We start from the raw sequence: 13,927 nt of genomic DNA, 5'->3' as shown, positions 1-13,927 counted from the left end.
AATTACATTCAGAGGGAAACCAATATGAATATCAGCAGATTTTTCAATCCAGACCCTAAATGCTAGAAGGGCCTGGAACAACATTTTTCAAGATCTGAAAGAAAATGGATGCCAACCAAGAATCTTAAACCCAGCAAAACTTACCTTCAGATTTGACGACGAAATAAAACCGTTCCATGATAAACTAAAGCTAAAAGAATTTACAAAAAGAAAGTTGGCATTACAGAACATTCTCAGCAAAATATTCCATGAGGAAGAGATGAAAAACAATGATGCAAATCAGCATCGGGAGGAACTACCCTAAAGGAACAACCAAATAAAGGAGAAATCAAGTCGTGTCAAAAAAAAAAAAATGAGCCAAATGACCGGGAATACAAATCATATCTCAATAATAACCCTGAATGTTAATGGCCTGAACTCATCAATCAAAAGACATAGACTGGCAGATTGGATTAAAAAGAAAGATCCAACAATATGTTGCCTGCAAGAGACTCATCTCATAGAAAGAGATACCCACAGACTAAAGGTGAAAAGATAGGGAAAAACATATCATGCACATGGACACAGCAAAAAACCCGGAATATCCATCCTCATTTCAGATAATGTGGACTTCAAGCAAAAACTAGTCAGAAGGGATAAAGAAGGACATTACATACTGCTTAAGGGAAGCATAAATCAGCAAGACATAACAATCATAAATATCTATGCCCCAATAGTGGCTCATCCATATATGTCAAACAAATCTTTCTCAATGCCAGAAATCAAATAGACCACAACACAATAATACTAGGTGATTTTAACACACCTCTCTCACCACTGGACAGATCCTCCAAACAAAAATTGAACAAAGAAACTATAGAACTCAAAAACACTATCAATAATTTAGACTTAACGGACATTTATAGAATATACCATTCAACAAAGAATGATAACACTTTATTCTCAACAGCACATGGATCCTTCTCTAAAATAGAGCATATATTATGCCACAAATCTACTGTTAGAAAATACAAGAAGATAGAAATAATACCTTGCATTCTATCAGATCATAATGGATTGAAATTAGAAATAAATGAAAGAGTAAAAAACAGAAACTACTCCAACACCTGGAGATTAAATAATACACTATTGTATGATGAATGGATAACAGAAGATATCAGGAAGGAAATTAAAAAATTCTTAGAGGTAAATGAGAACAAAGAAACATCATATCAAAATCTCTGAGACACTATGAAAGCAGTTCTTAGAGGAAAGTTTATTTCATGGAGTGCTTTCAATAAAAGAAGAAAAAATTAACAAATAAATGACCTAACACTACAGCTGAAAGCCCTAGAAAAAGAAGAACAGATCAACACCAAAAGTAGTAAAAGACAGGAAATAGTTAAAATCAGAGCTGAAATCAATGAAATTGAAACAAAAGAAACAATAAAAAAATTGACAAAATAAAACGTTGGTTCTTTGAAAAAATAAACAAAATTGATAAACTTTTAGCCACACTAACAGACAGAAGAAGAGAGAAAATCCAAATTACTAAAACTCAGAATGAACAAGGAAATATCACAACAGACATGAGTGAAATACAAAACATAATTAGAAGCTATTTTGAAAATCTATACTCCAACAAAATAGAAAATCTCGAATATCAACAGGTTTCTAGAGACATGTGAATTACCTAAACTGAATAAGGAGGACATACACAATTTAAATAGATCAATTTAAAGTAATGAAATAGAAGAAGTCATCAAAAGCCTACCAACAAAGAAAAGTCCAAGACCAGATGGGTTCTCAGCCAAGTTCTACAAAACCTTTAAAGAAGAGCTCATTCCAATACTCCTCAAAGTATTCCATGAAATAGAAGAGGAGAGAACCCTCCCAAACTCATTCTATGAAGCCAATATTACCCTGATACCTAAACCAGACAGAGACACATTGAGGAAAGAAAAAGACTAATATCCTTAATGAACATTGTTGCAAAAATTCTCGACAAAATCTTAACAAATTGCATACAAAAATATATTAAAAAGATCGTGCACCAAGATCAAGTGGGTTTTATCCCAGGGATGCAAGCTTGGTTCAACATCCTGAAATCAATAAATGTAATTCACCATATCAATAGACTTAAAGTAAAGAATCACATAATTATTTCGATAGATGCAGAAAAAGCATTTGATAAAATACAGCACCCCGTCATGCTCAAAACACTAGAAAAAATAGGGATAGTGGGAACATTCTTTAACATTCTAAAGGCCATCTATGCTAAGCCCATGGCCAATATCATTCTAAATGGTGAAAAACTGAAAGCATTCCCCCTAAAAACTGGAACAAGGCAGGGATGCCCTCTTTCACCACTGCTATTCAATATCGTCCTCAAAACTTTAGCCAAAGCAATTAGACAGACCAAGGAAATTAAAGGGATTTGAATAGAAAAAGATCTCAAACTATCCCTATTTGCTGATGATATATTATATACTTAGAGGAACCAGGAAATTCCACCAGAAAACTTTTAGAACTCATAAGTGAATTCAGTAAAGTAGCCGGATAAAAGATTAATGCTCATAAATACAAAGCATTTTTATACATAAGTGATGAATCTCAGAAAGAGAAGTTAGGAAAACTACCCCATTCACAATAGCTTTGAAAAAAATAAAATACTTGGAAATCAATCTCACAAAAGAGGTGAAAGACCTCTACAATGAGAACTACAGAACACTAAAGAAAGAAATTAAAGAAAACCTTAGAAGATGGAACAATCTCCCATGTTCTTGGATAGCCAGAACTAATATTGTCCAAATGGCCACACTACCAAAAGTGCTATACAGATTCAATGCAATTCCAATTAAAATACCAATGACGTACCTTACAGAAATAGAGCAAGCAATCATGAAATTCATCTGGAAGAATAAGAAACCCAGAATAGCTAAAACAATCCTTAGCAGGAAGAGTGTAGCAGGGGGTATTGCAATACCAGACCTTCAACTATACTACAGAGCAATAGTAACAAAAACAGCATGGTATTGGCACCAAAATAGACAGGTGGATCAATGGTACAGAGTAGAAGACACGGACACAAACCCAAATAAATACAATTTTCTCATACTAGACAAAGGTGCCAAAAAATATGCAATGGAGAAAAGATAGCCTCTTCAACAAATGGTGCTGGGAAAATTAGAAATCCATATGCAACAGAATGAAACTTAACCCCTATGTCTCACCCTGCACAAAAATCAACTCACAATGGATCAACAACCTTGAAATCAGATCAGAGACCTTCATCTTATAGAAGAAAAAGTAGGTCCAAATTTTCAACTTATTGCCTTAGGATCAGACTTCCTTAACAGGACTCCCATAGCACAAGAAATAAAAGCAAGAATCAATAACTGGGACAGATTCAAACTAAATAGCTTTCTCTCAGCAAAGGAAACTATCAGCAATGCGAAGGAAGAGCCTACAGAGTAGGAGAAAATCTTTGCCCGCATACTTCAGATAGAGCACTAATTTCCAGAATCTGTAAAGAACTCAAAAAACTCTACACCAAGAATACAAATAACCCAATCAACAAATGGGCTAAGGATATGAACAGACACTTCACAGAAGAAGATCTACAAGCAATCAACAAACACATGAAAAAATGTTCACCATCTTTAGTAATAAGAGAAATGCAAATCAAAACTACACTAAGATTCCATCTCAACCCAATTAGAATGGTGATTATCAAGAATACAAGCAACAATAGGTGTTGGAGAGGATGTGGGGAAAAAGGTACACTCATACATTGCTGGTGGGGCTGCAAATTAGTGCAGCCACTCTGGAAGGCAGTGTGGAGATTCCTTAGAAAACTTGGAATGGACCCACCATTTGACCCAGCTATCCCACTCCTCGGCCTATACCCAAAGGATTTAAAATCAGCATACTACAGAAATACTGCCACATCAATGTTCATAGCTGCTGAACTCACAATAGCCAGACTGTGGAACCAACCTAGATGTCCTTCGATTGATGAATGGATAAAGAAACTGTGGTATATATATACAATGGAATATTACTCAGCTATAAAGAATGGATGAAATTGGAGAATATCATGCTAAGTGAGATAAGCCAATCTCAAAAAAACCAAAGGACGAATGATCTCACTGATAAGCGGATGATGACACATAAGAGGGGGTTGGAGGGGGGCAAGAATGGAGGAAGGAGGGACTGTATAAGAGGGAAGAGGGGTGGGAGGGGTGGGAGGGCTGGGGGGGAAGGAAAAAATAACAGAATGAATCAAACATCTTTACCCTATGTAAATGTATGATTATGCAAATGGTATCCTGTTACTCCATGTACAAACAGAAACATCATGTATCCCATTTGTTTACAATAAAAATAAATTAAAAAAAATACACAAGAAAAAATATTATGCATTTGCAGGCAAATGGATGCAGTTGGAGAATATCATGCTAAGTGAGATAAGCCAATCTCAAAAAACAAAGGACGAATGCTCTCACTGATAAGTGGATGATGACACATATAGGGGGTGGGAGGAGGGTAAGAATGGAGGACGGAGGGACTCTATAGAGGGATAAGAGGGGTGGGAGGGGTCGGAGTGTGGGTGGGGGGAAATAACAGAATGAATCAAAAACTATTACCCTAGGTAAATGTATGATTACACAAATGGTATGCCTCTACTTCATGTACAGAGAAACAAGATGTATCTCATTTGTTTACAATAAAAATGAATTTTAAAAATTTATGTATGAGATAGTGTGTACGTGTGCACAACCTCGAAAAATTACTAATGCCACTGAACTGCACACATTTTAATGATGAATTTTATGTTATGTGAATTTTATGTTATGTGAATTTTATCTCCAGAAATAATTTTAAAATGTAAATTAGTAATCTTTGCATGGTGATGATGCGCTGCCTCCATCTTCTTGTGCCACTGCATTCCTTTCCTATCCTTCCCTACTGTCCCTCAGCCTCTAACAGGTCAGCGTCACCCCAGCACTCTGGCCTCGAGAAGAGACTGCACAAATTGAGCTTCCAGGTCCAGCGGCAATTGGCTGGTGTCCCCCGCGGTGCCCACCCCACCCTTCACATGAGCACTGTCTGCTCGCATAGGGTGGATTTGGACACCTACAACTGTTTCTTGTGAGCGTGGGTTGATGGCAATGGTTCCTGAAGGCTGCACGTGATGCAATTTGTGGAGGAGCTGACAGTTTATCTATCCTTATTTTGAGGTGTGATCTCCACTACTGGTAATTTCCGGATGCTGTGCTCTGAAAGCCAGGCTGGCTGCCAGAGGGCACTTGGGATCACGAAGGACTTGAGGCCATAGGCCTCAGATTGAGGCCTTGTTTCTCTGCTTACAATTTGATCCTACAGCACTAGATCATTAGTAAAGTGGCTCAGTGATACTGGCCTTGTGTGTTTGAAGGTTAATTGAAGCACTGCAGTTCTGCTGCCTTGCTGCATGGGTGTTGAGTAAATGGTGATTTATTCCAGGCTGTGTTCTGGGTGGGCCTTCTACTGCTGCAGTTCCCTTGGCTAGGTCCCAGGTTATCAGCTGCCCTCAGGATATTTGTGAACCCTTGCCACCGCGGGTAGACTCCCCCATATTTTGTATTCACCTTCCCCAGCTATGATTTAGGTGACCCAAACATGCTGGAAGATGTGCCCTGAATCTTATTTTCTAGAATGCCTTTCTGGTAGGTCATAAGACCTAGGCCATTCTCCATGCGGGTTTTTTGCATTTCTTCTTGTCAACCTGATACCTTCTTCTGCCATTTTCAATTTGGTTCAGCTTTTATGTTTTAACCCTACCCTCAAACTTTGTGTCTTACTTCAGTCATTTTATCCATTCGTGATTCTTCTTATACTCTCCAGAATCTTCTTTTTCCCTTGCTAGAAATGGATCGTATTCCTTCTTCTACCCTGTCCTTTACCCCTGTTATCCCTGTCCAGGTTCAGTTCCTATCTTCTCACTCAGGTGTGATCCCCACCTCTACCAAAGAAACCACAGTTACCAGCGACTTAAAACTCAAAAGTTCTTTCATTTCATACCTATTAATCAATTCTATTACATTTCTTTATTCAATGTTATTGTTAGAAGAATATCAGAATGAATAAAATTTTATCTCTATATAGGTGGAAAAGCATTTGCTAACCAAATGGTAACAAAAGGTCTCTTTATTACCTATTAACCAAATATATTACATTTCTTTATTCAATATTAATAAGTTTTGAAAACATGTCAGAATGCATACCTACTTATATCTACATTGATGTGGAACACTATGGGGTACCAAAGTGGTCCCAGAAGGTCTCATTATTTATCTATTAAACAATTCTACTATATTTCTTTATTCAAAATTGTTGTTTTCAAATATATCAGTGAATAAATTTCTACCTATCTACCTACAAACATACACATGGAAACCTATATGGTTTCTAAATGGTACCAGAAATTCTCTTATTACTTATCTATTAATCATTTCTATAACACTGCTTTATTGAATTTTATTGTATTCTCAAACTATCAGAATGCATAAATTTGTACCTATCTACCTACAAATACACACATGGAAACCTATATGGTTTCTAAATGGTACCAGAAAGTCTCATTACTTATCTATTAATCATTTCTATTACACTGCTTTATTCAATTTTGTTGTGGGTGTCACTTCCATTCTCATTCCATTGACTGTAATTTTGTCACATGCCCACACCTAAGAGTTCTCACTTCTATGGCTGTCAGTCTCCATCTATAGTGCAAGGCCTGTGTTTCCTCAGATGAGTCATAAGGGCGTTGCCTCGCCAATGTCCTCAAAGATGGAGCCTTCTATCTCATAAGATATCAAACTGCAGTTTTCCTCGTAAGGCTGTCTGGAGGCTAAAGTGCAACCACTCTGGTAAAGCGTTGACGTACTGCAAAAGCTCAACACAGTAGTGGGGCTGTTTTAAATACACATGTATCCAACACATGATCTCAGGAGGCACATTCCGTTGTCTGGAGTTTAGCAAGACGTTTTTTTTTCTCTCTTAAGCCGGACCCCAATTTGTTTACCTCCAAGGGTGGACTGACTGCCGTCGCCTGACAAGTATCTGTGGACTCTCAGGCCTGCAATCTGTAAGGTCACTCCAGGATCAGGGCAGTACAAAGGCGCTGCACGCATGCGTGAGAAAAGAAGCCAGAGAACTGCAACGGAAACTGAGAGCAGCGAACAACCATGCATCTGCGCATGTACATGGTGAGTGATATTCAATTTTATTGTATTCTCAAACTATCAGAATGCATGAATAAGTACCTATCTATGTATATAGGTGGAACACTATGTGCTACCCTAGTGGTACAAAAGGCCTCTGTATTACTTACCAATTAATCAACTATATTACATTTCTACATTTAATTTTAATAATATTTGAAATCATATGAGAATAAATAAATTTGTATCAATTCATATACATGTGGCAACTAACTGGCAGCCACATGGCACCATCAGCCTTAGCAGCTCTTATATTGTATAGCCATAGTAGTTAGCAATTTCCATCTCTCTTTCCCTCTCAATGAAAAACTGCACTCTCCCCAAAGGATATTTGGCAGCATTCTCACGCTCTTGTTGAGCCTTCTTCTTCATGGCTTCCCGCTCTGGCCTCTGCTCTTCCGTGATGGGAGTTGACATTACTGGATCAGGAACATTGGGTTTCCTCCATGGAATTGGTTGTAAGGCAAAGTCTTGGAGCAGATATCGGTTTTGAGGCTTGGGCGGTTGGGACTGGAGCTTGTTCACAAGGGTGGAAACAGGGCCCCGCTGGACAGAAGTGCAAGATGATGTTGTGTAGGCTGCAGGCCTAGAGGCAGCAGACTGAGGGACACTAGGCTGAGTAGAAGTGGTGAAGCCTGAATGGATTGAGTGGGATACAGCTGACTGAGCTGGCTTGGCAGGACGCATGAAAGATGTGTTGGCAGGAGCTGGTCGGGATTGGTTGACTGCCCTGGGTTGAGCTGAGCTGGTAGAAGCAGGCTGGGCAGGGTAAGCCACAGTGGGTCTACGTGAGGCCAGAGACTGTGGCCTGCGATATACAGGTCGAGGTTGAGGTTTCTCTGGGGACAGAAAAGGCAAAGGCACCAATTTAACCTTCCCAGGAGATGGAAGTTCATGCTGGGATGGAGATGGACACTCTTTGTCAGCACTGATATCTGGCTTCTGGGCGCTGACTTGAGTTTTCTCAGGACCTTTAACCTGGAACCAGGGTTTCCTAGCTGGACAAGGATGGGGATCTTTGTTACTGCTTGAGTTTCCCAGGGCCTGGGAGGAAGAGAGCCCAGGATTCTTATCATTCTTCTTCTCCCGTGCATGAAAACCCTGCACCAAATCCAGCATGTGCATGCCTAGATAACTTTGAGGCTTTTTAAAGGTCTCCTGGCTAAACTCAGGTTGATTTCTCTTGCGCTTCATCTTAGGAACCATTGACTTCTCTTCTGCCTCAACCTTGTTGCCTGCCTGCTTACTGTTCTGCTTTCCTGGAGTTGTTTTCTCTGCTCCTTTTGGTCTTTTCCTGCCCATGACCCTTAGCTTTGCTGTTCCTGCTGGGTGTGGCATTTTGAGTTTTGGTGTTAGAATGCTTGGCTGTGTTCACAGGAGCCCTGAGACTGTCTGCATCCCTGCAAGCAACTTCTCCCTCTAATGGGCACTGTGGGTACTTTGGCTGCATTTTGGCCTTAGGAGTCCCATCAGGAGGCTCCGAGGCTTTGTTTGTTCTTCCTAACTGTGTCAGCAGGACCCTTTGTGCCACTTGAGTTTACCTGCTCCTGATTCACCATGATGTCTCTGGTGTCATTGGCTTTTATGATTTGAGTACTTCCAGGTTGGTCAAGATCTTAGAAGAAATTGAAAACTTCGGAAAGGTGAATATCCCTCACCAGTGCAGTGAGGTCTGCAAAATCACTGCTACATTCAATCCCATTATCAAGTGTGCCTTGATCCTCAAGACTCAGGCAACACTTTCCCAGATTGATATGTTCAGAATGAGGCATCTCCTCTTGCTCAAGAGGACCAATGGAGGCCAGGAGCTCATGGCTATCAGAGATTTCTAAAGGGAGTAGTAGAGGATCCTGGTTTTCTACTGCAAACATGTTGGCATCCAGAGGGTTTGAAAGCATTCCAGGGATGAACCCCACTTGATCGTGCTGCACGATTTTCTAAATATGTTTTTGAATATGGTTTTCCAATATTTTGTTAAGGATCTTTGCATCTATATTCATCAAGGATATTGGTCTAAAATTTTCTTTCCTTGATGTGTCTTTTCCTTGTTTGGGTATGAGGGTGATATTAGCTTCATAGAATGAGTTCGGTCGAGTATCCTCCTTTTATTCCTGGAATACCTTGAGAAGTATTGGAATGAGTTCTTTGAAGTTCTTGTAGAACTCGGCTGAGAATCCGTCTGGTCCTGGACTTTTCTTGGATGGTAGGTTTTCAATGGCTTCTTCTATTTCATTGCTTGATATTGATCTGTTTAAATTGTGTATGTCCTCCTGATTCAGTTAGGGAGGAGCATATGTCTCTAGAAATTTGTCAATGTCTTGGGTAGTTGCTATTCTGTTAGAATACAGATTTTCGAAGTAGCTTCTCATTATGATCTGTATCCCAGTGGTGTCTGTCGTGATATTTCCTTTTTCATCACAAATTTTAGGAATTTGAGTTTTCTCTCTCCTTCTCTTTGTTAGTGTGACTAAGGGTTTGTCTATTTTCTTTACTTTCTCAAAGAACCAACTTTTTGTTTTGTCAATTTTTTGAATTGTTTCTTTTGTTTCAATTTCATTGATTTCAGCTCTGATTTTAATCATTTCCTGTCTTCTACTACTTTTGCTGTTATTTTGTTCTTCTTTTTCTAGGGCTTTGAGCTGTAATGTTAGGTCATTTAGTTGTTGACTTTTCATTCTTTTCTGAATTGTGCTCCATGCAAGGAATTTTCCTCTTAGTACTACTTTCACAGTGTCCCAGAGATTTTGATATGTTGTATGGTCATTCTCATTGATCTCTAAGAATTTTTTTTATCTCCTCCCTGATGTTTTCTGTTATCCATGTTTCATTCAATAGCATATTATTTAGTCTCCAGGTGTTGGAGTAATTTGTTTTTTATTTTGTCATTGATTTCTACTTTCAGTCCATTGTGATCTGATAGAACACAAGGCAGTATCTCTATTTTTTTTGCATTTCCTAAGGGCTGCTTTGTGGCATAACATATGGTCTATTTTCGAGAAGGTTCCATGTGCTGCTGAGAAGAAAGTGAATTCGCTTGTTGATGGATGGAATATTCTATATATGTCTATTAAGTCTAGGTTATTGATTGTGTTATTGAGTTCTGTGGTTTATTTCATTGTTTTTGTTTGGTGGATCTATCTAGTAGTGACAGCAGTGCATTAATGTCACCCAGAATTATTGTGTTGTGGTCTATGTGATTCCTGAAATTGAGAAGGATTTGTTTGATGTACAGGGATACACCATTGTTTGGGGCATAAATATTTACTATCATTATGTCTTTCTGATTTATGGTTCCCTTAAGCAGTATGAAATGTCCTTCTTTATCCTCTCTAACTTTGTCTTGAAGTCCACTTTGTCTGATATAAGGATGGAAACCCCCGCTTTTTTACCTAGTCCATGTGTGCGGCAGGTTTTTTCCCATCCTTTCACCTTTAGTCTGCGGATGTCTTTTATATGAGATGAGTCTCTTGTAGGCAGCCTATTGTTGGATCTTTCTTTTAAATCCATTCTGGCTGTCTGTGTCTTTTGATTGATGTGTTTAGGCCATTAACATTCAGGGTTATTATTGGGATATGATTTGTATTCCCAGTCATCTGGCTTATTTTTGGTTTTTAAGTTGGCTTGGTTTCTCCTTTGAGTGGTTTTTCTCTAAGGTAGTTCCTCCCTTTGCTGACCTACGTTGTTGTTCTTCATTTCCTGCTCATGGAATATTTTGTTGAGAACATTCTGTAGCGCAGGCTTTCTATTTGTAAATTCTTTTAACTTTTGTTTACCATGGAAGGATTTTATTTCATCTTCAAATCTGAAGGTTAATTTTGCAGGTATAGGATTCTTGGTTGGCAACCATGTTCTTTCAGAGCTTGAAATATGTTGTTCCAGGCCCTTCTAGCTTTTAGAGTCTGGGTTGAGAAGTCAGCTGCTATCTGTATTGATCTCCCCCTACACGTAATCTGATGCTTTTCTCTCGCAGCCTTCAAAATCTCTTTATTTTGAATGTTAGGCATTTTCATTATAATGTGCCTTGGTGTGAACCCGTTGTGATTTTTTGCATTTGGTGTTCTGTATGCCTCTTGTATCTGATTTTTCATTTCATTCTTCAGGCTTGGGAAATTTCCTGATATTATTTCATTGAATAGGTTTTTCATTCCTTTGGTTTTTATCTCTGTCCTTCCTCAATCCAAAAAATTCTTAAATTTGGTCTTTTGATGATGTCTCATAGTTCTTGGAGATTCTGTTCTTGATTTCTTACCATCTTCTCTGTTTGGGCAACTTTATTTGCAAGATAAATATTTTGTCTTCATTGTCTGAGGTTTGTCTTCCAAGTGTTCTAGTCTTTTGGTGATGCTTTCCATTGAGTTTTTTATTTGGTTTATTTTTTCCTTCATTTCAAGGATTTCTGTTTTTTTTTTTTGTTTGTTTTTTTTTTTTTTTTTTTAGAATCAATATCTCTTTGTTGAAATGATCTTATAGTGGACCTATAGGTTTCCAAACCTTTTCTTTACGGGGAGATCAATATTAGCAGTGCCCAATTCAGACACTATGCAATCCTAGATCAAATAGCCCCTATGAGGACAATAACAAAATTGTCATAATTAACAGAATGAGTTCAAATATTATCTTCAGTAAAACAAACAGATTTGCAATAAGGTCTGCAGTTTCTAATGGAGGACAAAGAGGATGCAGAGGGATGTAGAATGTGGCTGTCAATGGGATAAGAAAGAATATACAGAAGTTCTAGATAATAAAAGGGTGAGAGTGTAATCAAAAGAAATTGGTTGTTAGCATGCAAAAAAGGGAGAAAGAGACTCTGAGGGAACAGGTAAACAAAAGGAAAAGAGAGCAAGAAAAGTAAAGAAATAAAAACTTAAAATTTTTCAATAAGGAGAAAAAAAATTTGCAGTATAACAGTCACATAGTAATGAAACCTCCCAGTCTTCAGCAGCCTGATGCAGGAGAGGTACCTGACATTGATGGGATGTCAGGATGGGATTTGCCCCACCTAAAGATCAGAGTTATAGTTTCCAAGATTATCCAAGTTGGCTGCTCTGGCTTCAAATTGTGATGGCAAATGCGGAGCTACAGCTCAGGGTGTGGATGTGGTCGGCTGGAGGTCCTGGAGACGGGATGCGGTTGGTCAGGCAGGGGTCCTGGAGTTCGGGTGTGTTTGGTGTGGTTGTGTGATCCTGGAGGCTGGGTGCAATCAGTCAGTCTGGGGTCCTGGTGATAGGGTGCAGTCAGTTGGACTGGGGGTCCTGGCAGCAGTGAGCAGTCAGTCGATGTGAGGGCCCCAGAGGCAGGGAGTGATGGTTGGGCTGAGCGATCCTGGAGACGGGGCTCGGTCAGTCCGGCCAGGGGTCCTACGGGGCCTGACTGTTGTCTCAAAATGGCAGTAGCCACATGTAATCAAACCTGCAGGTACTGTAACAGTGAACTTCGAGGCAACAGCAGGCAGGTGGTGCTCCACTGGTGGTCGGCGATCAGTTTGCTGACTGTTGTCGGACCATCGGGAGGTGAACCTCGTGCGTTTGGTGATGGATAGGTGTAAGGCAGGTGATGGACAGGTGAGAGGCAGGCAAGTGGCGGATGATAGGTGCCTGACAGTAAGCAATCTGCACTCAAAAAAGGCATCGATATGCTGGCAGACTGCAGGTGATCACAGCAAACAAATGGGATAAACAGCAGGGGATTGATAAGCAGCAAAACTTCCTCACCAAGAAACAGATATCCTCTGCTTGAAAGCGGAGTTATGGAGCGACAAAGAACGCAGCCTCCCTCTAGTCCACCATCTTGGATCTCCCCTGAATTTTTAATATTTTATTTATTTATTTTTTTGTTAGAAACAAGTCAACACACTTTGATTTTAGACAATTTTATTTTTTGTGTGAGGATCTTGGGAATTAAATCCAGGGAAACTTTACCATTGTGTCATTTCCGAGCTGTTTTATACTTTTATATTTTATTTTGAAGCAGGTTCTCACTGATTTGCTTAGGGTCTTCCTATGTGCTGAGGTTGCTCTTGAACTTGTGGTCATCCTACCTCAGCTTCCTGAGTTGCTGGGATTCAGGCGTGTGACACTGGGCCCAGGTCAATATATACATATATATATGTATGTGTATGTGTGTGTGTGTGTGTATATATATATATTTATAGCTAGAAAGTTCAGAAACTGAAACTGCCACGGATTCTGTACAATGAAGATATAAATCTTACACATAATTTTCTTATTTTGTATTATGTCATATCATCTCAATTTTGTTCTGTATTAGTGTGTTTGTGAACTGTGGACAGTTCTTAAAGGCTCTGGAATTTTAACTCACTTCATCATATTTTAGAGGAATCTAATATGGTTAGATGTATGACATGTTTTTCTATTGATGATTCTTTATGTTGAAGCATCATTAACTTGACATAATGTCTTTATAGAGAAAATTCAAGAATGCATGTGGAAAAAGCATTGTGTGGTAAGTTATACCGTACACCCAAGGATCAGGTGTATTTGTGTTCATCCCAAATTGATCTAGATTGCTTTTGCTTTTGATCCTGTGGAGAGTATCTGTTTCAATAAATTCAATTGTAAATGCAGGAAAGCAAATCAGGACATATTTGCTAGTTTATATATAATATATAAAATATTTATATAAAATTTTCATATATATATATGTGGACTGAGGTGGTTTGG

At 38.9% G+C, this 13,927-nt stretch overlaps 1 pseudogene; it reads right to left on the bottom strand.

The window, feature by feature from the left end:
* Positions 1–7,496: 7,496 nt before the first annotated feature.
* LOC124962838 (uncharacterized protein C2orf78-like) lies at positions 7,497–9,118 on the bottom strand (annotated as a pseudogene).
* Positions 9,119–13,927: the final 4,809 nt, after the last annotated feature.

Source organism: Sciurus carolinensis, chromosome 13 (genome assembly GCF_902686445.1).
Source record: "Sciurus carolinensis chromosome 13, mSciCar1.2, whole genome shotgun sequence".
NCBI classification, from domain to species: domain Eukaryota; kingdom Metazoa; phylum Chordata; class Mammalia; order Rodentia; family Sciuridae; genus Sciurus; species Sciurus carolinensis.
This window is presented reverse-complemented; position numbering and strand designations above follow the sequence as displayed.